At 41.1% G+C, this 21871-nt stretch overlaps 1 pseudogene; it reads left to right on the forward strand.

Annotated features, from left to right (window-relative positions):
- The first annotated feature begins 9798 nt into the window (after positions 1-9798).
- Positions 9799-21636, forward strand: LOC145399283 (peroxiredoxin-like 2A; annotated as a pseudogene).
- The last annotated feature ends 235 nt before the right edge of the window (positions 21637-21871 follow it).

The following is a 21871-nucleotide window of genomic DNA, read 5'->3' on the forward strand; positions in this document are numbered from 1 at the left end:
ATTTTTGGGAATGGTAGGTTATTACAGGATATTTGTTCTTAACTTTTCAATTCTTGTATCACCACTTACAGACCTACTGAAAAAGGGAGTTAAATTCGTCTGGACCGATAACTGTGAATCCTCTTTCAACAAACTTAAAGCTATCCTATTAAGTCAGCCAGTGCTCGCTACTCCAAATTTTGCTAAGCCTTTTAAGATGTCTGTTGATGCAAGTGATACAGGAGCTGGGGCTGTTTTGCTGCAAGAGGATGATCAGGGTATTGAACACCCTGTATCTTGCTACATTAAGAAGTTCACTCCACCTCAAAAGAACTACTCAACTATTGAAAAAGAGCTTTTGGCCTTGATTTTGGGTTTACAGCATTTTTCATTTTATTTGTGTTCTGGTTTTGACCCCATAGTCATTTATACCGATCATAACCCACTGAAATTCCTTAGTAAGTTTAAAGATGAAAATCAGAGATTGACAAGATGGAGTCTACTTCTTCAGGAGTATTCATTAAACATACAACATGTCAATGGGAAAGAAAATGTTATTGCAGATTGCTTATCTAGACTTTAGACAGATTGTTTTAGAGTAATAAGAAATTTCCTTTGTAAATTTCTTTTTTCTTTGTGGGGAGGTGTTACATAGCCTATGATTTCATCATCCTTTGTGTAGTTCTAACGTACAGTATGCTGCATGTTGGATCACGAGCGTGTTCTACCTCACTCCCCCCGTCCTCCCTTATAGTAGAGTAAGTCGTTCTTTCTGTTGTTCAGAGCAGGATTGACAACTCTTTGTCCCCATGGTTTCATTTGCGCGTCCTTCTTACAAGTTGTATCAAGCTCTGCCAGCCCCTATATAATGAACTCAGTCTCTACATTAATGGCCACTTAGATCTACTCCTCATTTTGCTCACATCTCTGTCCTCCCCTGTACAGTTGTTATTACTGTGAGTGCTCAGGAAGTCTCCAACCATCTAGCAGCTGTGTAATTTGAGTATAAGTGTTATTGCATTTTTTCTTGTACTGTGTAGCATGGGGTGTTTGTTCTTGGGCCTGGTGGGGGTTTTGTGATAAATGTAAGGTTTTATATCAGCTAATTGTTAATAATAGTTTGTATGTGTAATAATTTATCTTGCATTAACTGAGCATTATCCAGTGTTTTGTCATTTTATCAGGGCTGTAGATAAGTTTACTCTTGCTAATTTCGTGTTAATAGAGGCTATTGCAGTGAACCATATATTTAACCTGTTTTTTGCCATTACATTATCCTTATGAGTCCTGAATGTTTTGTTGTTAGTTTGAGCATTAAACTTTAACTTGTAATTTTACCTAACTCTTTTGTTGTGAACCTGGAACTTTACGGGACAGTAGTGATTTTTAGTATTCTCACTTAAAGTGTACATTATCTTTCTCTGTTCCGTAACAATATATATATATATATATATATATATATATATATATATATATATATATATATATATATATATATATATATATATATATATATATATATATATATATATATATATATATATATATATATATATATATATATATATTCCTCCAGGACTCTACCTTCCTCCCGAGCCAATCTGCACATCTTCCATATATATATATATATATATATATATATATATATATATATATATATATATGGAAGATGTGCAGATTGGCCCGGGAGGAAGGTAGAGTCCTGGAGGATAGGAAGTCAGGTATAATTATTCCCTTGTACAAAGGAAAAGGGGAAAAAGAAGTGTGTGGTAATCATAGGGTCATTTATCTTTTTAGTATAATAGGAAAAGTGTATGGTAGGATGCTTATTGACAGAGTTAGAGAAAGAACAGAGAAATTAGTTGGAGAAGAACAGGGAGGCTTTAGGAAGGGAAGAGGTTGTGTAGATCAGATATTCATTCTTAGATCTTTAGTGGAAAACTTTCTAGAGAAGGAAAAGAAGTTGTATTCGGCTTTCATGGATTTGGAGAAAGCATATGACAGGATGGATAGACAAAGATTGTGGAAAGTGTTAAGAATATATGGAGTAGATGAGAAGTTGTTGAATGCTGTGAAGAGTATGTACGATGGTGCGAAGGCTGCAGTGCGTGTGGATGATGAACTAAGTGAATTTTTCTCTTTGAAAGTTGGGTTGAAACAGGGATGTGTCCTGTCTCCATGGTTGTTCAATCTGTCCATGGATGGGGTAATAAAAGAGGTACAAGGTAGGGTAGTGGATGTTGGAGTGGCCCTGGTGAGAGAGGATAGTGTTTGGAAACTCCCTGTACTGTTGTTTGCAGATGATACTGTGTTGTTGATTGAAGACGAAGGGGAGCTGCAAGGCTTGGTGGATGAGTTTGGGAGAGTCTGTAAGAAACGGAATCTAAAGGTGAATGTAGGGAAGAGTAAAGTGATGGTCTTTGAGAGAGGTGAAGTCAGTGAATGTACAGCGAGGTTGGATGGTGAGGAATTGGAAAATGTGAGTACGTTTAAGTACTTGGGTAGTGTGATGAGTAAGGATGGAGGTTTGGAGGGTGAAGTGCTTGAAAGGGTACAGCAGGGAAGAAAGGTTGCTGGTTCTTTGAAAGCAGTGATAAGAAACAGGGAAGTGAGCATGGAAGTGAAAAAGTTACTACATGACAGTATTGTGATACCAACTCTAACGTACGGAAGTGAAGCTTGGACGTTGCTGGAAGGACACAAGTCAAGAGTGAGAGCAGTGGAAATGAGTTATTTAAGAGGAGCCTGTGGAGTCACATGGAGAGACAGGCTGACGAATGAGGATATAAAGGAGCGTTGTGGTGTGGATGTGGATGTGATAGGAAGCGTTATGAGGAACACACTGAGGTGGTTTGGCCATGTGGAGAGGATGGAGGGTGAAAGACTGACGAAGAGAGTGTATGTGAGTGAGGTGGAGGGGGGAAGAGGGAGGGGGATGCCGAGGATAAGATGGAGGGATGGGGTGGGGAGATATATGAGAGAGGGGGGTGTGAGTTGGGAGCAGGGCAGTGAAATGGCGGGGGACAGGGCGACTTGGAGACGATTTGTTTCTGGCCACCCCAAACGGGATTGAGGCATCTGGCTATATTATATATATATATATATATATATATATATATATATATATATATATATATATATATATATATATATATATATTGTTACATAGCCTATGATTTCATCATCCTTTGTGTAATTCTAACGTACAGTGTGCTGCATGTTTGATCACGAGCGTGTTCTACCTCACTCCCCCCTTCTACCGTTATAGTAGAGTAAGTCGTCCTTTCTGTTGTTCAGAGCGGGATTGTCAACTCTTTGTCCCCATGGCTTCATTTGTGCGTCCTTCTTACAAGTTGTATCAAGCTCTGCTGGCCCCTATATAATGAGCTCAGTCTCTGCATTATTGCCACTTAGATCTACTCCTTATTTTGCTCACATCTCTGTCCTCCCCTGTACAGTTATTATTGTGAGTGCTCAGGAAGTCTCCAACCATCTAGCAGCTGTGTAATTTGAGTATAAGTGTTATTGCATTTTTTCTTGTACTGTGTAGCATAAGGTTAATTCTTAGGCCTAGCAAGGTTTTTGTAATTTATTTAAAGGTTCTTATTATCAGCCATCATTAATAATATTTTGTATCTGTAATAATATATCTGGCATTCACTGAGTATTATCAGGTATCTCATTTTAACAGGGCTGACTTAGATAAATTTACTCATGCTAATTTCGTGTTAATAGAGGTTATTGCAGTTAACCATATATTTAACCTGTTTTTTGCGATTACATTATCCTTATGAGTCCTGAATGTTTTGTTGTTAGTTTGAGTATTAAACTTTAACTTGTAATTTTACATAACTCTTTTATTTTGAACCTGGAACTTTACGGGACAGTAGTGATTTTTAGTATTCTCACTTAAAGTGTACATTACCTTTCTCTGTTCCGTAACATAAATTTGGCGACTTCTTATCAGGATATTCAGGATAATATCATAAGGATATTGCTTGATATTTTGTGACTGTGATTTATTCATGATGTCTACTATTACTACGCTTGATGAAGCCAAAGATTTTTTGTCAAATGTGCAAACAGTGTGTGATGTAGAAAACAGAACAAAGAATGAACTTAAGCTTGTTGCTCAACAATTGGGAATTGCAGTTCACTCTCATCATTCTAAAGATCAAATTGTTGGCATGATTAATAAAAGCTTGTTTAATGTAACTCTTCCAAATGAGCAAACGCAGATTGAATTAGCTAAGTTACAGCTAGCCCTGCAGGAGGCTCGTTTTAAGGAGGCTGAATTTCAAGCACGTGCTAAGGAGGCTGAGTCTCAGGCTAAGGAGGCGGAGTCTCATGCTAAGGAGGCGGAGTCTCAGGCTCGTATTCAGGAGGCTGAATTTCAAGCAAATGCTAAGGAGGCTGAATCTCAGGCTCGGATTCAGGAGGCACAGATACAGGCTCAGGCATAAATTGAACTAGCTAGGATTCAGGCAGACCATGAGTATCGCATGAAACAAGGTGGAACTGGATCATCTAGCTCTGATGATTTTGATGTGGCTAAAAATGTTAAACTTGTTCCTCCTTTTAAGGAATCTGATTTAACAAAGTATTTTCAGTTGTTTGAGAGGGTAGCTACAGGTTTTAATTGGCCCAAACAGTATTGGCCAGTATTCCTTCAAACTGTTCTCACCGGTAAAGCTCAAGTAACTTATGCATCTTTGCCTCAGGATCAATCTGATAATTATGATGTAGTTAAGAGCTTGATTCTTAAGGCCTGTGAGCTTGTTCCTGAAGCCTATAGAGTAAAATTTAGGACAACTTATAAGCAAGATAAGCAATCCCATGTTGAGTATGCAAAAATCAAAGAAGATCTGTTAGAGCAGTGGTTAAATTCTAAGAATGTGGATTCTGATTTTGGTAAATTTAAGCAGATGATTTTGCTGGAGGACTTCAAGAGGTGCATTTATAAAGATGTAAGCCTATATCTTGATGAGAAAAGAATAGATAATTTGTCTGATGCTGCAGTTTTAGCTGATGAATATGTTCTCACTCACAAGAGATATTCTAGAGAAAAAGGGAAAGCTGAGAGTAAGTACGTTGCCTCTACTCAGAGTACAGGTAACAGGAAAGAGAATAAAGATGATGTTTCTCAGGAAGTAAATACCAGCTTCACCTCTAGATTTCAGAAAAGTAAATGTAGTTATTGTAGTAAGCTTGGTCATACTACGGAGAAATGTTTCAGGAGACAACGTGATGTGAACAAAAAGGAGTCTCTATATATTCAGTCAATTGGTCTAGTGTCCACTCTTGAGAGTTCCCAGAATTCTTTAACTGAGTTAACTGAACCTGCTTTGAGGAGTAACTTAAATTCTCATGATGGAGCTCCTCTTTTGAGCAGTAACGTGGGTGACACTCTCAAGAGTTCATGTGCTAATTTCCTGTCTGATGGTTTTGTCAGTCCTCTGGACAGTAATGACAGGAAATCAGTTAAAATATATCGTGATACAGGTGCTTGCCAATCCCTTATGCTGACCAGTGTTCTAGGCTCTAATGTTAATTCCTCTGATGAAACTGTAATCTTACAAGGTGTAGGGAATAAATACTTCTCTGTCCCTCTGTGCAAAGTGAATTTAGAGTCTGGTTTTGTTAATGGTTCCATTATGGTTGGGTTGGTTGAGACACTCCCAATGTCAGGTGTTCTTACTTGGAAATGATATTGGTGGAAGTCAAGTGTGTCCAGCTCCTCAGTTGTCTAGTGAGCCAGTGGCTGCGACCCAGGATTGTGATGTCCCTGATGTGTTCTCTGCATGTGCTGTCACTAGGGCTAAGTCTAAAGTTACTGGTGATTTAGAGGATAATAATGATGATGATGTTATCCTAGCTGACACTTTTCTTGCTAATTTGGACCACTCACCAGATGAGGCAGTACCTCGTAGTGTTGATAATTTGTCTTGTCAAGAGTTGGTTGAGTTGCAGGTTGCTGACCCTGAGTTGAAAGGTCTTGCTAACTCTGCTTGCAGTCAGGAAGAGTCAACTGGTGCTTCTACTTGTTATTATATAAAGTCAGGAGTACTTATGAGAAAGTGGAGACCCCCAACAGCATCAGCCGACTGTGAGTGGGAGGTTGTACATCAAGTTGTCATCCCTCGTGTTTGTAGGCAGGATATCATTAGAGTAGCTCATGATTCCAGTTTGGCAGGACACCTTGGAGTGAGGAAGACTGTGGCACGCATTTTGAAACACTTCTACTGGCCAGGTATCTTTAGGGATGTTTCCTGGTATTGTAAGTCTTGTCACACCTGTCAAGTTATGGGGAAGTGTAATCAGACCGAAAAGGTTGCACCTCTAGTTCCCATTCCTCCTTTTGAGGCGCCATTCACCCGTGTGTTGGTGGATATTGTGGGCCCTCTTCCTAAGACTTCTTCAGGATTTGCTTATGTGTTGACCCTGATTGATATGGCTACTCGTTATCCTGAAGCCATTTCACTTAGAAATATCTCAGCAAAGAACGTAGTTAAGGAAATGCTAGGGTTCTTCACAAAGTTTGGTCTGCCCAAGGAGGTACAGTCAGACCGGGGAAGTAATTTCATGTCAAATGTTTTCAAGCCGTCTCTGAAACAGTTGGGCATCACCCAGATCACGTCTTCAGCTTACCATCCCCAGACCCAAGGAGCGTTGGAGAGATATCATCATACACTCAAATCGATGCTCAAGAAATACTGTTTGGAACATCAGAAAGACTGGGATAAAGGTCTTCCATTCGTTGTGTTTCCTGCAAGAGAATCTCCAAATGAATCACTGGGCTTCTCACCTTTTGAACTACTGTTTGGCCATGAAGTAAGAGGACCCCTTAAGTTACTCAAGGAATGCTGGCTGTCGGAGGAAGATGACGTCAACCTGCTGGAGTATGTGATGAAGTTCAAAGAACGGCTGTCCACTGCTTTACAGCTGGCGAGAGAGAATTTAGGAGCTGCTCAGGAGAAGATGAAGACTTGGTATGATAAGAAGTCCAGGTTACGCCACTTTCAGCCAGATCAGGTTTTGATTTTACTACCAGTTCATGGGCAACCTCTTCAAGCCAAGTTTAGTGGTCATTATTTCGTGGAGAAGAAAATCAGTGATGTCAACTATGTCATCGCCACACCAGATCGTAGAAAGAACAAGCAACTATGTCACATCAACATGCGAAAGTTATATCACAGGCGGGACGAAAATAACCCAGTCTGCACTGTAGCTGTTCCACCCGAGTCTGCAAGTGAAGTTCTCCCATGCAGCATGAGCCTGAGTGATAGTTTGGGGAAGAATCCTGATATCATGAATGATCTCCAGACTAAGCTTTCTCATCTACCTCCCGAGGACAGGCAGGAGTTTTCGGCATTACTGCAGGAGTGCCCGCAAGTGTTCCGTGCCACTCCAGGAAGAACTACTGTGTTGATGCATGATGTCGATGTTGGAGACGCAAAGCCAATTAAACTGCCTCCTTACCGTGTGAACCCAGTGAAAGTTCCTCTCATCGAGAAGGAGCTTGGCTACCTGTTGGACCACAAGATGATTGAGCCCTGTCAGAGCGAGTGGAGTTCTCCTGTCACTCTAGTCCCTAAGCCAGGTGGGTCACAGCGGTTTTGCATCGACTACAGACGTGTTAATCAGATAACCAAAACAGACACTTACCCTCTCCCTCGCGTGGAAGATTGCATAGACAAGATCGGAAAGGCTAGGTACATAAGTAATTTTGATTTGTTAAAGGGATACTGGCAAGTACCTATGACTGAACGTGCTAGGGAAATCTCATGTTTTGTAACACTAGGAAAGACTTTTGCATGTTCTGTAATGCCATATGGTATGAAGAATGCACAAGCCACATTTCAGAAGCTCATGAATGTTGTAACAGAGGGTTTGGCAGGGTGTGTTGTTTATATTGATGATGTATTAATCTTCAGTGACAACTGGAAAGATCACCTATGCCATGTTAGTAAATTTCTTGAGCGTTTGGTTCATGCTAATCTTGTAGCTAATTTATCAAAGTGTGAGTTTGGTCAAGCTAAAGTTCAGTACCTTGGGTACGTAAATGGTGATGGACATGTTGCACCACCAGCAGCTAAGGTTCAGGTTATGTGATCTTCCCAGACCTAAAAGTAGGAAAGAGCTACAAAGATTTTTGGGAATGGTAGGTTATTACAGGATATTTGTTCTTAACTTTTTTATTCTTGTATCACCACTTACAGACCTACTGAAAAAGGGAGTTAAATTTGTCTGGACCGATAACTGTGAATCCTCTTTCAACAAACTTAAAGCTATCCTATTAAGTCAGCCAGTGCTCGCTACTCCAAATTTTGCTAAGCCTTTTAAGATGTCTGTTGATGCAAGTGATACAGGAGCTGGGGCTGTTTTGCTGCAAGAGGATGATCAGGGTATTGAACACCCTGTATCTTATTACAGTAAGAAGTTCACTCCACCTCAAAAGAACTACTCAACTATTGAGAAAGAGCTTTTGGCCTTGATTTTGGGTTTACAGCATTTTTCATTTTATTTGTGCTCTGGTTTTGACCCCATAGTCATTTATACCGATCATAACCCACTGAAATTCCTTAGTAAGTTTAAAGATAAAAATCAGAGATTGACAAGATGGAGTCTACTTCTTCAGGAGTATTCATTAGACATACAACATGTCAAAGGGAAAGAAAATGTTATTGCAGATTGCTTATCTAGACTTTAGACAGATTGTTTTAGAGTAATAAGAAATTTCCTTTGTAAAGTTCTTTTTTCTTTGTGGGGAGGTGTTACATAGCCTATGATTTCATCATCCTTTGTGTAGTTCTAACGTACAGTATGCTGCATGTTTGATCACGAGCGTGTTCTACCTCACTCCCCCCTTCTACCATTATAGTAGAGTAAGTCGTCCTTTCTGTTGTTCAGAGCGGGATTGTCAACTCTTTGTCCCCATGGCTTCATTTGCGCGTCCTTCTTACAAGTTGTATCAAGCTCTGCTGGCCCCTATATAATGAGCTCAGTCTCTGCATTATTGCCACTTAGATCTACTCCTCATTTTGCTCACATCTCTGTCCTCCCCTGTACAGTTATTATTGTGAGTGCTCAGGAAGTCTCCAACCATCTAGCAGCTGTGTAATTTGAGTATAAGTGTTACTGCATTTTTTCTTGTACTGTGTAGCATAAGTTTAATTCTTAGGCCTAGGAAGGTTTTTGTAATTTATTTAAAGGTTCTTATTATCAGCCATCATTAATAATATTTTGTATCTGTAATAATATATCTGGCATTCACTGAGTATTATCTGGTATCTCATTTTAACAGGGCTGACTTAGATAAATTTACTCATGCTAATTTCGTGTTAATAGAGGCTATTGCAGTTAACCATATATTTAACCTGTTTTTTGCCATTACATTATCCTTTTGAGTCCTGAATGTTTTGTTGTTAGTTTGAGCATTAAACTTTAACTTGTAATTTTACCTAACTCTTTTATTTTGAACCTGGAACTTTACGGGACAGTAGTGATTTTTAGTATTCTCACTTAAAGTGTACATTATCTTTCTCTGTTCCGTAACAATATATATATATATATATATGACAGTAACACTGGATATGGAAACTATCTAAATATGCTTGCAGATGTAAAAATTCAATGGAAAGTTACTAACACAGATCTTTGCAAAAAGCTGCAAGAGGAGTTAAACAAGCTTCATGAATTGAGCAATAAATGACAAATGGAATTCAGTGTGTACAAGTGACATGTAATTAAATTTGGTAAAAGTGAGAAAAGACCAGATTGGGAGTATAAGTTAGGAAGAACAACCCTACACATATCAGAATGAGAGAGGGACCTATCAGTAATCGACTGTCTCCAGATGACCATGTCAATGAAAAGGTACGTAACATGTATACACTGCTTGCTAATATGAGAATAGCATTCATATATATATAAATGAAAAGATGTTAAGAAAGATATTAACATCATTCATCAGTCCAACCCTGGAATATGAATCAGTAGTATGGAATCCTTATCTTAAAAAAACATAGATAAGACTGAAAAAGTACAAAGGGCAGCTACAATATGGATACCAAGCTGAAGGGATCTAAGCTTCGAAGAAAGATTAGAAAAACTGAATCTACCAACACTATAGGAAAGAAGGAAACGAGGAGATATGATTATGCTATATTAATGCATCTCAGGGGAAGATAAAATAGACATAAATGAATATATAACCTGTGGGGAAGCATCGGCAAGAGGACACTGCAAAAAACTGGATAAAAAGGGAGGCAATAAAGACGTAAGGAAATTTAGTTTCCCAAATAGGGCAATTGATCAATGGAATGCACTACCGAATGATGTAGTGTGTTCCAAAACTATTCAAAAACTTAAGGATATGTACAATATAAATGGTTTGATGCACGGGACAGTACGAGCTTGACTCATTTTTGTAAAGATACAATTAGGTAAGAACAATTAGGTAATAACACACACACACACACACACACACACACACACACACACACACACGTTAAAAACACCGTTGCTATTACATACCGTACACATGTGCCCCATCTCTGTCTCCATACTAGAAGAGGAACCAAATCGAGGAGAAACCATATCATCACAATAAACTAGATCCTCACCATAAACCACATTATTTCATTAAATTTTTATGATGCAGGAGAAGAGACGCCTTCATGTGGTGGCTGTCACGAATCAATTCGCGACATTTCCGTTTTGTGAGAAGCCACGAACTGTTAGTGGAAAACTCACTGTGTATCGCTCAGCTAACCGTTTCTCCCTCCATTTCGGGGTATACTTTTCAAAACATTCGTCACTGTTTAAAAGTGACCGATTTAATGCACGTCACTAAGTGCGCTACTGAGCGATACAATTGTTTCTTTATCGTTCGCCTCTGCTTCCCTCAACCGTTAGCCACGCCTTGCGTCCTGCCCATACAATGTATTTGAATTCAGTCTTGTGTTTGCTGTGACGGAGAAAGGGTCTGTGCTCAGAAGTGGAGAGGTCAGCTAGCACCCCAAGCTCCATTAGTACAGTTAATCCCAGTACTCCCACCCCTCGGGTGATACATAGTATTCATCGACTGGTATTTCTTTTGTGTATTTTGTAGTTTTAAGAGCTTAGTTAAGGTGTTTTTCCCTAGGCGTAAGTATTTAGCTATTGCGTGAGTGAGTGAGTGCGTCTCATTTAATTGATTTGAATTGTAACGTTAAATTTATTTTTTGATTAATAAATTTAACAGTTCCTTTCTTGAGCTTAATGTAAGTAAACTCTTGTTTCATTTAATCCAAATTAAGCTTATTTCCCATATAGCTCCTAGCTTGCATACACGTTTTGCTTTCATAACTGGTACTTAGACCAGTCTTGTTGTATTAACTTAAAATCCGTTGTGCCAGGAGTTAATGCATCAGCAAGAACCTGATGTTATTATTATTAGTATTAGTTATTTATTGTCAGGGGTGATGTAACTTTCTCCAGAGGCTAACAGTACAGTAATTCAGCAATTGTGAGTAATTAGTCTCTGCTGTGTACTGTTGAGAAAGTTTATAAATTCTCGTTCTCAGAGAATCGTGCTAAGCCAGCGTAAAGTAATCGTTGCTTGATGTAGCAAGACAACCATTGTCTCTGCTCTTCAATATTATTGAATATAAATATCAATTTAAATAACATTCAACCATTTATTTCAAAATTACCGTGATATGAGAAAAACCCCGTGAAAATTGGCGACCTCATGCCAGGATATTAACTCCTAGCTCTAAAGCTATTCACGAGATATTGCTCACTCATTCATATTTAGGTATTTATCATTAAAGTTTATAGGCACAAGCTTACTGGTGTTTACCCTTAATTTAGCAAGTGGATTTTGCTTTATCAATCCATAGAGTACTTAACTCTAGTTTATTCTTGGTAACGCCAGACGATTTTATTCGCTCCTGGGAAGTCGCCGTACCATTGTGTTTATTATTGAGTCTTCCCAGTCATTTACATTTTTGATTTATTCTTTGCCAGTTAACTGGATAAGACTGGTCACCACTAGCTTGTGTCTGTATTCTTTACTGGTGTTTATTAGTATTCGTCGCTAAGCAGTCAGTACTCAGTTTCGGTTACTTAGTAAATTGAGCTAGCATCATGGCAGCCAGTGCTTATGTACAGGAAGCCAAAGATATTGGTCTCACAGACCCAGAGAAAATACAGAGTTACGTTCTCTCACGGTTCAATTACGAGCAAGAACGTGAGAAAGATGCTCGTGAAGAGCGTAGGATTCAGCGCGAGTACGAGCGAGAACAGCGCGAATACGAGCGAGAACAGCGCGAATACGAGCAAAAACAACGCGAGCTCGAGTTAGAAAAAGAGCGAGAACAGCGCGAGTATGAGCGTGAACAGCGCGAATACGAGCAGAAACAACGCGAGCTCGAGTTAGAAAAAGAGCGAGAACAGCGCGAATACGAGCGTGAACAACGAGACAAAGAACGAGAACATGAACTTGAAGTGCTGAAGCTCAAGCGAGATTCCTTGGCTTCAGACACGTCTGGTGCAGTTGGTCCAAGCTCCACGAGCGTTCTCCCTGCACATGTCCTGGCGACCCCACGCATCAAGCTTCCTTCATACAAGGAAAGCGAGCGAATCGAGCCGTACATAGCTCGTTTTGAGGACATGGCAGACATGTATCAACTGGATGAGGCAGCTAAGCGGCTTCAGTTTCTTAGCCTGTTTGAGGGCCCTGCCCTCGATATTCTCCACCGAATTCGTGGAGACAATCTCACATATGAGATGATGAAAGCTGCACTCATGAAGGCGTATGGTCTCACAGTAGACGACGCCAAAGTTCAGTTCATGCGAGCTCATCTCCAAGACAAGGAAACAGCTGTTCAGTTCCTTGATCGTCTCACAGCTTACTTAAATGAGTGGATGGAGAAAGATGAAACTCCTTCCACGCGTGAGGGGATAATTGACCTTATGCTGCGTACACAGCTAGAGAGGTCGTGGCCTGCTGAGCTCATAGCACAGCTTAAGATCTGCCAGGTGAAAGATGCCAGCCAAATGGCAGAGAAGGCTGACGCATTCTTTACTGCATACGGGTATCAAGCTCGTAAGCAAAACACCTGGAGCAGAAAAGATACTGCCAAGTCTGGGAAGCCGTCTCAGACTGAATCCCTGCAACAAGGCCATTCTCAGAATAATGGCCAAGGTCCAAAACCACAGAAGGACCAGGGGCAAAACACTCAGAAACCTGAGTGGAAGAGGTACAACAAGTACCCTAACCAGCAGCAGTATCAGCCACGCAACCGACCGTCGGGACAAACTTTTTCACCACCAGCTCAAAAGAGGCAGGAAGCGAACGCAGCCTTCATTCCTCAGCAGCAGCACGGTGGTCACGTCCCTACCAGTGTGGGTACTTCCCCACAGTTCACTAGTCCCACAGTGACAGTGAACCCCCCTCCACAGATGGCCAATGTTCCATCTTCTCAAGTATATAACCCTCAAGGCACAATGTTTGCCACATCAATTCAGCAGCCTCATGAGTGGCTAGCTGCTTCCTCCACAGGCCCTCCCACAGGTGACAGTACCTTCCTTGTTCAGCCAGGGTTTGTGGGAGACATTCCTGTGAAGGTCCTGAGAGACAATGGTTCCTCAGGTTGCTCTGTCAAGCAGAGTCTAGTTCGGCCTGAGCAGTATACAGGTCGACAGATCCATGTAAGCCTTATTGATGGATCAGTGAGGCATGTATCCAGGTGGCATCTCCATTTTATACTGGTATGACACTTGCGGTTGTCATGCCAGAGCCTCTATTTGACTTAATAGTAGGCAATATTAATGGAGTCAAGGATAGTTGCTCCGATGACGCTACTCAGACTTCGGCTGCTGCGGTAACACGAGCCATGGCTGAGGCTCCAGATGGTGTCACCCCAGTGATCATTGAATCGCCGCAAGATCTGATGTGTAGCCAATTTGTTGTGCAAGAACAACAATCTGATCCGACACTTGCTGCCGTGCGGAATAAACAAAAGGGTCGAGTGATTAAGTATTCACGGGGAGGTCGAGCCAAGTTCCTTCGTAAACAAGGACGGCTCTACCGTGAGTCACGAACACCCGAGGGCGAGGTTCGACTGCAGTTTGTCGTTCCCGCCAAGTACCGCCTAGCAGTGTTACAATGGGGTCTTTGTTCAGCCTCAGGAGGTCACTTGGGCAAAAGGAAGACCCAGGGCCGTATCCGAGCTGACTTTTTCTGGCCAGGGATGGGACGGGACATAGATAGTTTTGTCCGTTCCTGTAGTGTGTGCCAAAGTATCACCACTAATCAGGGACATGCCCTTCCTGTGGCATTCATAACCACACCTGTAATCTCTGAGTCAGTTGAGAGACAGGGTAGTGGTGAAGTGGGTGCAGACCTGACGTCTCGCCCATTGGCCCCACAGGACACATTATGTCCGGGGCCTGTACATACATATTATGTACCGTAAGTTAAGGGGGAAGTTGAGAGGCGACTTGAGGCTATGGAAGACCCAAGTTTGCATAAGGATTCTCAGCTTCCCGGTACTAATATATGTACCGTAGGTTAAGGGGGAAGTTCGAGAGAGAACTCCGCAGAGGCGACTTGAGGCTATGGAAGACCCAAGTTTGCACAAGGATTCTCAGCTTCCCGGTACTAATATAAGTACCGTAGGTTAAGGGGGAAGTTCGAGAGAGAACTCCGCAGAGGCGACTTGAGGCTATGGAAGACCCGAGTTTGCACAAGGATTCTCAGCTCCCCGATACTAATATAAGTACTGTAGGTTAAGGGGGGGGTGAGAACTCCGCAGAGGCGACTTGAGGCTATGGAAGACCCGAGTTTGCACAAGGATTCTCAGCTCCCCGATATTAATATAAGAACTGTAGGTTAAGGCACAGGTTGAGGACCCATGTGCGGTTCGAGGCTATGGAAGACCCGAGTTTGCACAGGGATTCTCAACTTGCTGACATAATCGTGTGCTATAATTAATGGCGACCTCGAATGTATGAAGCTTAGGCTGTCACTTGTATTTTTCAGCTAGAGCGTACTTTTCGTAGCATGTACTGATTGCTAGGCAGAGAGAGTAATTGTAACTTAATAAGAATTTTGTCTCATTGACACTTTTGAAGCTCCACCTCAATTGGTTTTGCAGGTTCAGCAATGGGTGTAGCAGTTTTGCTGTGCAGGCCAGCTGATCGTCTGCCGCATGCTGCCGCCTCTTCTCCTCTGCCTTCGTCGTCGCCATATTATTATTTACTGTGTCATTTTACACGTAGGTACAGTTACACTACAACTGTCACACCTACACCGTGTATTACATACATCACGCTACACAACAATTAGTTGTCAGTGTAAATGTAGCGAATTTTCGCTCAGTTTGACCTGAGTACAGGATTTTCACCGTCGTCACAGAGTTTTTCCCTCAAGCTTGCTTCTATTAACGTAAATACGAGGTTTTTTCGCTCACTGACGACTGCGACTTTCTCCTGTAGCAGGATAGCACACACACCACAGTGTGAATCTTGTGTGAATGACTTAGGATGTGTACATATATATATATATCCACAAATTTTTTCCCATAAGGAAAAAATTTAATTTTGTAGGGGCGTAATGTCACGAATCAATTCGCGACATTTCCGTTTTGTGAGAAGCCACGAACTGTTAGTGGAAAACTCACTGTGTATCGCTCAGCTAACCGTTTCTCCCTCCATTTCGGGGTATACTTTTCAAAACATTCGTCACTGTTTAAAAGTGACCGATTTAATGCACGTCACTAAGTGCGCTACTGAGCGATACAATTGTTTCTTTATCATTCGCCTCTGCTTCCCTCAACCGTTAGCCACGCCTTGCGTCCTGCCCATACAATGTATTTGAATTCAGTCTTGTGTTTGCTGTGACGGAGAAAGGGTCTGTGCTCAGAAGTGGAGAGGTCAGCTAGCACCCCAAGCTCCATTAGTACAGTTAATCCCAGTACTCCCACCCCTCGGGTGATACATAGTATTCATCGACTGGTATTTCTTTTGTGTATTTTGTAGTTTTAAGAGCTTAGTTAAGGTGTTTTTCCCTAGGCGTAAGTATTTAGCTATTGCGTGAGTGAGTGAGTGCGTCTCATTTAATTGATTTGAATTGTAACGTTAAATTTATTTTTTGATTAATAAATTTAACAGTTCCTTTCTTGAGCTTAATGTAAGTAAACTCTTGTTTCATTTAATCCAAATTAAGCTTATTTCCCATATAGCTCCTAGCTTGCATACACGTTTTGCTTTCATAACTGGTACTTAGACCAGTCTTGTTGTATTAACTTAAAATCCGTTGTGCCAGGAGTTAATGCATCAGCAAGAACCTGATGTTATTATTATTAGTATTAGTTATTTATTGTCAGGGGTGATGTAACTTTCTCCAGAGGCTAACAGTACAGTAATTCAGCAATTGTGAGTAATTAGTCTCTGCTGTGTACTGTTGAGAAAGTTTATAAATTCTCGTTCTCAGAGAATCGTGCTAAGCCAGCGTAAAGTAATCGTTGCTTGATGTAGCAAGACAACCATTGTCTCTGCTCTTCAGTATTATTGAATATAAATATCAATTTAAATAACATTCAACCATTTATTTCAAAATTACCGTGATATGAGAAAAACCCCGTGACAGTGGCACCAATATAACCTGCAGCACCAATGCCTGGTTGTACTAACATCCCTCAACTCTCCCCATATCCCCCCAAAGGAGGATTGTGGACTGCGGGAGGAGGACAACTTTAGCTTGTGGTCCACCAGGCTGACGTTTCAGATGAACCTAGAGCTACAACTATGTGGGTATCATTCTTCTTGTAACCCTTTGGCTGTGGATAGTGCACTTGGCTATAATAATATTGCTGCTAACAGCAGACGATTTTGTTTAACTGAGAGTAACCGTAACAGTCAAAGGCTTCTCATCCTCTCCCTGTTATTGGTACACGAGGAATTTTATGAAGGTTGTCACAAGGTGATTTTGTTTAGTCATAAGAAATCAGTATTAAATGAAAAAGTGCCAACTTCATATTCCTCCCCTCAAGGTGTAAGGGCTCCAGGCTAGTCTACCGTAGTCCTATATATGTAAGGGTAGATGACCATCCTCCTACCCTTGATGGCATTATATGTTTGAAAACCCTCTTGTCACTTCATGGAGATCGATAATATTCAAGGCTCTCTCAAACTGGGGCATTCTCTAACCACTAGACCACCAGGCACAGGGGTAGTAGTAGCTGTAACAGTAGTAGTAGTAGTAGCAGTAGTAGTAGTAGTAGTAGTAGTAGCAACCCCAGGCTCGTATGAATGCGAACCTAGTAGACTACAGGCTGAAGTTACCTTCCTCGTGCAGTCCACCCTCCTCGTTTTGGGTGACAGGGAGGGAATGAGGGACGTTTACATAGCCAGATAGCTCCACCGTCCAGTTATATCTGTGCCACCACTTGAAGGCGCCCCTCTCCTGCACCAGGCACAGTAAGGGAGTTAAAAAACAAACTCCACCACCAGCTCATGTGATCTTCCTTCCCCAGACTGGCTCCGTGTTGAGCCCCTGAGGAAGCTCGATGGGAGTGATGGTCGTCTGTTGGGAGAGGCCCTCTGGCGAGATAGAGGGGCAGCCATCACGGCAGTCAGTCGGCCCGGACGATCTCTGTGTAGGGAGGTGAGTAAGAATAAACTTAGGCCGACTAGGGATTCTTTCTTTGACTGTGTGCAGGATGGAGGATGAGATATGAATGAGGGTGGTGTGAGTTGGAGGGATGGCAGTCAGATGGCAGAGGGCTGGGTGATACGGAGGTGATTTGTTTGTTATTATCCCCCTCCGGGATTTTATGGGCTCATGGTATGGGAATGTGACTGGTGTATACTAAATTACAGGTATCTGGATTGGTTGTATGTGGGACTTTGCTTCAACGGGATTAGTCATTACAGTTGAGATAAGAGCCAAGGAAGTGCAAATGGCTAATATTTTTATCTGATTGCCCTTGACTGATGGCATCTATTAAGGATACTGGGTGGTGGCAAGGGGCTAATTTCCTAGTTTATTGTCAACCAGAAAAAAAAAAAAAAGATGTAGGTAGAACTACTTACACACGGTGATGTTTATGTTTTATTTCTGAATATACGACAATTTTTTAAAACCAAAGTATGGCATTAGTTATATTCCTCTATATCAGGCACAGTATCATTAATATTATACTGTAGTACTGTCAGTGGATTTATTAAGCACCAATGTTTGTTTCAGAGCTTCAGGGAACAGATCCACTGTCCAATTTTGTTCTGCTCTTATACAGTACTGTATTATAATAGTGTGCTAAGACCTACCTTAAATTACTATCCGCTCATGAAATCTACAGTGTGCATTAATCTATCCATCCATTTATTATCCTGTGCTGAGGCTTGGTGCTGGGCTACTCAGCCCAGTCAGTTCAGACGAAAATGCACAATTCAGTATACGGTTTCTAAATGTATAACATCCATCACCAGGAGGCGCAAGCGGTCTCCAGCCTCAAGCCACATTTTGAGGTCAAGAGAATCCCTCTGTATGCCCTCCTTCATGAGAGCCTCGGGGCTGAGGAGTTCATGGACTTCTTCCTTGGTGGTGAGCTGCTACTGAACGAAGAGAAGAGGTTCTATGGGCCCGAGGAGCGCCGCCTACTGCTGACTGGCATGCTTAGGTGGAGTGTGTGGAGCAACCTCAGGAGAGCCAGTAACAAGGGTGTTGATGGCAACCTAAAAGGGGCTGGATCACTACTGGGAAGTAAGTTTATGGTGGAATTTAATATATCAAGTTGTCTTTATGGCCCCAGGTTCATCTGGATGTGAACTTGGTAGCCTGTAGGCTGGTGGACTGCTGGTAAAAGTTTGCACGTGACTTTCGATAGTACTTGAACACTGATTTTAATTAAACCACAGGATGTGGCTAAAGGGGTAGTCAGACAATGCCCAGGTACCCAGGCCCATCTGGGAAGCAAAACCAGCTGATATACATAGTTTAAGTGAACTTGCAAGTATGCTAGCACATCAGTTAATGTGTGCCGATAATCTTTGAGACTGTAACAGTGGAGGATCGTAGAAAAGTGTTTCATCACTATGGTTTCATAATCTTAGAAATTTTTACTGCTATTATTAAACAAATGAGAAACCTGTACATGTGGGGAATATGAAATCATCCCCCTCAGATGTCTCCCTTCACCATACTGTAGTGAGAATAGAGTAACATGCACACTGGATACAGTAATATTTATTACCAGTTAGCAGTCCTATTTTCTTATAGCCTTCCTCCACTAGACTGCACAATTTATTGAATTACTCATAACAGTGTATCAGATAAGTTTTGTCACATACTGTGTTTATTTATTATGTATATGAAGTCCTTTTGAGGATGCAGCCTGGAATAATTCATTTTATTTCTTCAACCGATAGGGGCTCTCTTAGCCTGAATATAGTAATTTGGTAACAGGCTTAATAAAATATAAAAGTATACTTAGACTGAATGTATTAATGGAAATTGTTTCTTCCTTTTCATCCTATGAGTCTCTCATAAGCTAAACAAAACCGTCAAATGATTTCCAGTACGTGGAGACTAAAGGCAATAACCACCATTAATTTCTCGATTTTGTAGCTACTTTATCGTGTAGGATGAAAAAAGGTATTCTCACATACGGTCACTGTTTTTTCCTTAGGTGTGTTTGTGTTGGGACCCAGAGACCAGGGAATACTATACGAACACCGGGACTCTGAAGTTTGGCGACCACCACAACTCTACACTGCTCGTGGAGGCCATCGACAAAATCAAGACACGCGAAGAGTAATGTTGTCTGTGGCCCAGCTCATTTGTATCAGGGTCGTATTTTTATCAGTTAAAGAGGCTTCGTAGCATTTATTTCTTGCCAGTTTATTTTTGTATCTGCCATGTTTAAATATATGCTTGAAAGATATTCGTGCAGTCTATGCCAGTATCAAAAGTACATAAATAAGTACGATAACAGTAAGCAAAATGTATCCCAGAGGGAAAAAGTTGATATATTCTCGAAAAATGTTTATAAACTCTATGCCAGCACTGAAAAGACATAAATAGGGTACAGGAAAACAGTAGGATGGAGTAAACAAAACGTATCCCTAAGAAAAAAGGGCTAGGAAGTCTTCAAAACCCGCGAGAATATGACCCTTAGTATTTAGTATCTTGATTTTCCATATCGTGTACCTGCTGTTTTGTTATCATTAGCTCTTGTCTTTTTCCTTCCTGAGTATTAATGTTTGTATTTATTTTTGGTGTGTTGAAAGTGTATATTTCTCTCTTTTCATTCTTTTGGTCAACTGTGAAGGTGTTCAGTCACGTGAAAATATAGACAAATGTGTTAATGTGTGATGTTAGCACAAATAGCTTTAGTAATGTTTATAGTCCATGGTTGCCAGTTCCGTAATTTATCAGCAGATAGAACCTAGTGTGTCTTACAAAGGCCAGAGTTAGCGATACAGTGAAACTAAGAATGTGCACTGAATTGCAGTAACCCTAAGACTAAGCAATTTCATATGGTACCTTATTTACACATACATGAGGTACAATTGATGACTGTATTTTACAGTACTGGTACAATTATACTCGCATGCCGATATATCATTGCCATCTAGAAACACCCCAAGGTGAATGCTTTTGCTAGACAGTATGACACCCATATAAAAACAAGATCAGGAATGTGTAGACTTGAGGAATGTTAACGAAACACTTTTTTTTTTTTTTAATGACAGACTAACACCCATATGACAGTATAACACCCATATGTACTGTACACTCTCCAGTTTGACAGGATAACATCCATATGTAGTCCAGAGACTGGTGTAAGAAATAGAGATAGTACAATGTATCAAATGACCCCCGTCTGGGTGAAGGACAGGAGCTGTACACATTCGAAGCTTTAAGAGGCGGCTGATTATTTTGTTCATGTGATGCCACCAGTGGTTATAATTTGGTCACCAACTCTTGAATATTCAGGTGTAGCTGTTACCAATTTACAATCCTCGAATTACTCAGGTATTCCATTTGCCCAACAGGCTGCTGATACCTCCCTCAGAGCCTCCCCTATGAAGACCCTTTCTCAAACTCCAAACAGTGAGCAGCGAGGGCTGGATGATGTTAATGAGGCTGAGGGGGTAATTGGGAGGTTCAAGGGTAACTCTGAATGTCAGTTAATAATACAAGGAGTGTCAGTCAATTCTGAGGAGTCATTGCTGGTACTCAGCCTTATATGATAGCTTAAGTTAATGTTATATATGAATTCAGCACTGCAGCTAACCAATAAAGAAGTGCAAAGTATGTATTTATTTTTTTAAAATGTATGTTTACATTTCGAAGAAACAGCATTGTAGTGGCAGCGTTATTACTGGTATGATTTTTATCACCTCAGCTTTAAGGCAAGTAAGGTAATTTTGTAGTCAACTCGCCTATAATGTGCTCTCTCATAATACTGATTGCCAGTAACACAGTAAGCAGTTGGTTAATGTTTAAAAGTGAACACAGCACAGTTGGATCGAGTGCAGTTCAGGACGCAGGCCCATACATGGTCAAGTATGGAATTTCCTGTCACTGTATAATGTACATCCCTTAGCGCAGGCTACATAACTCTCGGAGGCTCACTGGAGTTGGGTGATGGTGTGGTGTGATGCTGTGAGGCGAAGGGCTAGACTCTAGGTGATGGTGTGGCCTGGGTGATGGTGTGGAATGATGGTTTAGGTGATAGTGTGGAATGGTGGTGTGGGTGATAGGTTCTTTGCATGAGAGAGAGAGAGAGAGAGAGAGAGAGAGAGAGAGAGAGAGAGAGAGAGAGAGCACTTAGAATGATTGTTTTGACTGTGTTGATCGATGCGCAGTCACACACACACACACACACACACACAC

The sequence above is a fragment of the Coenobita brevimanus genome, chromosome 48 (assembly GCF_032717465.1).
Source record: "Coenobita brevimanus isolate Jiangsu-jjx chromosome 48, ASM3271746v2, whole genome shotgun sequence".
NCBI classification, from domain to species: domain Eukaryota; kingdom Metazoa; phylum Arthropoda; class Malacostraca; order Decapoda; family Coenobitidae; genus Coenobita; species Coenobita brevimanus.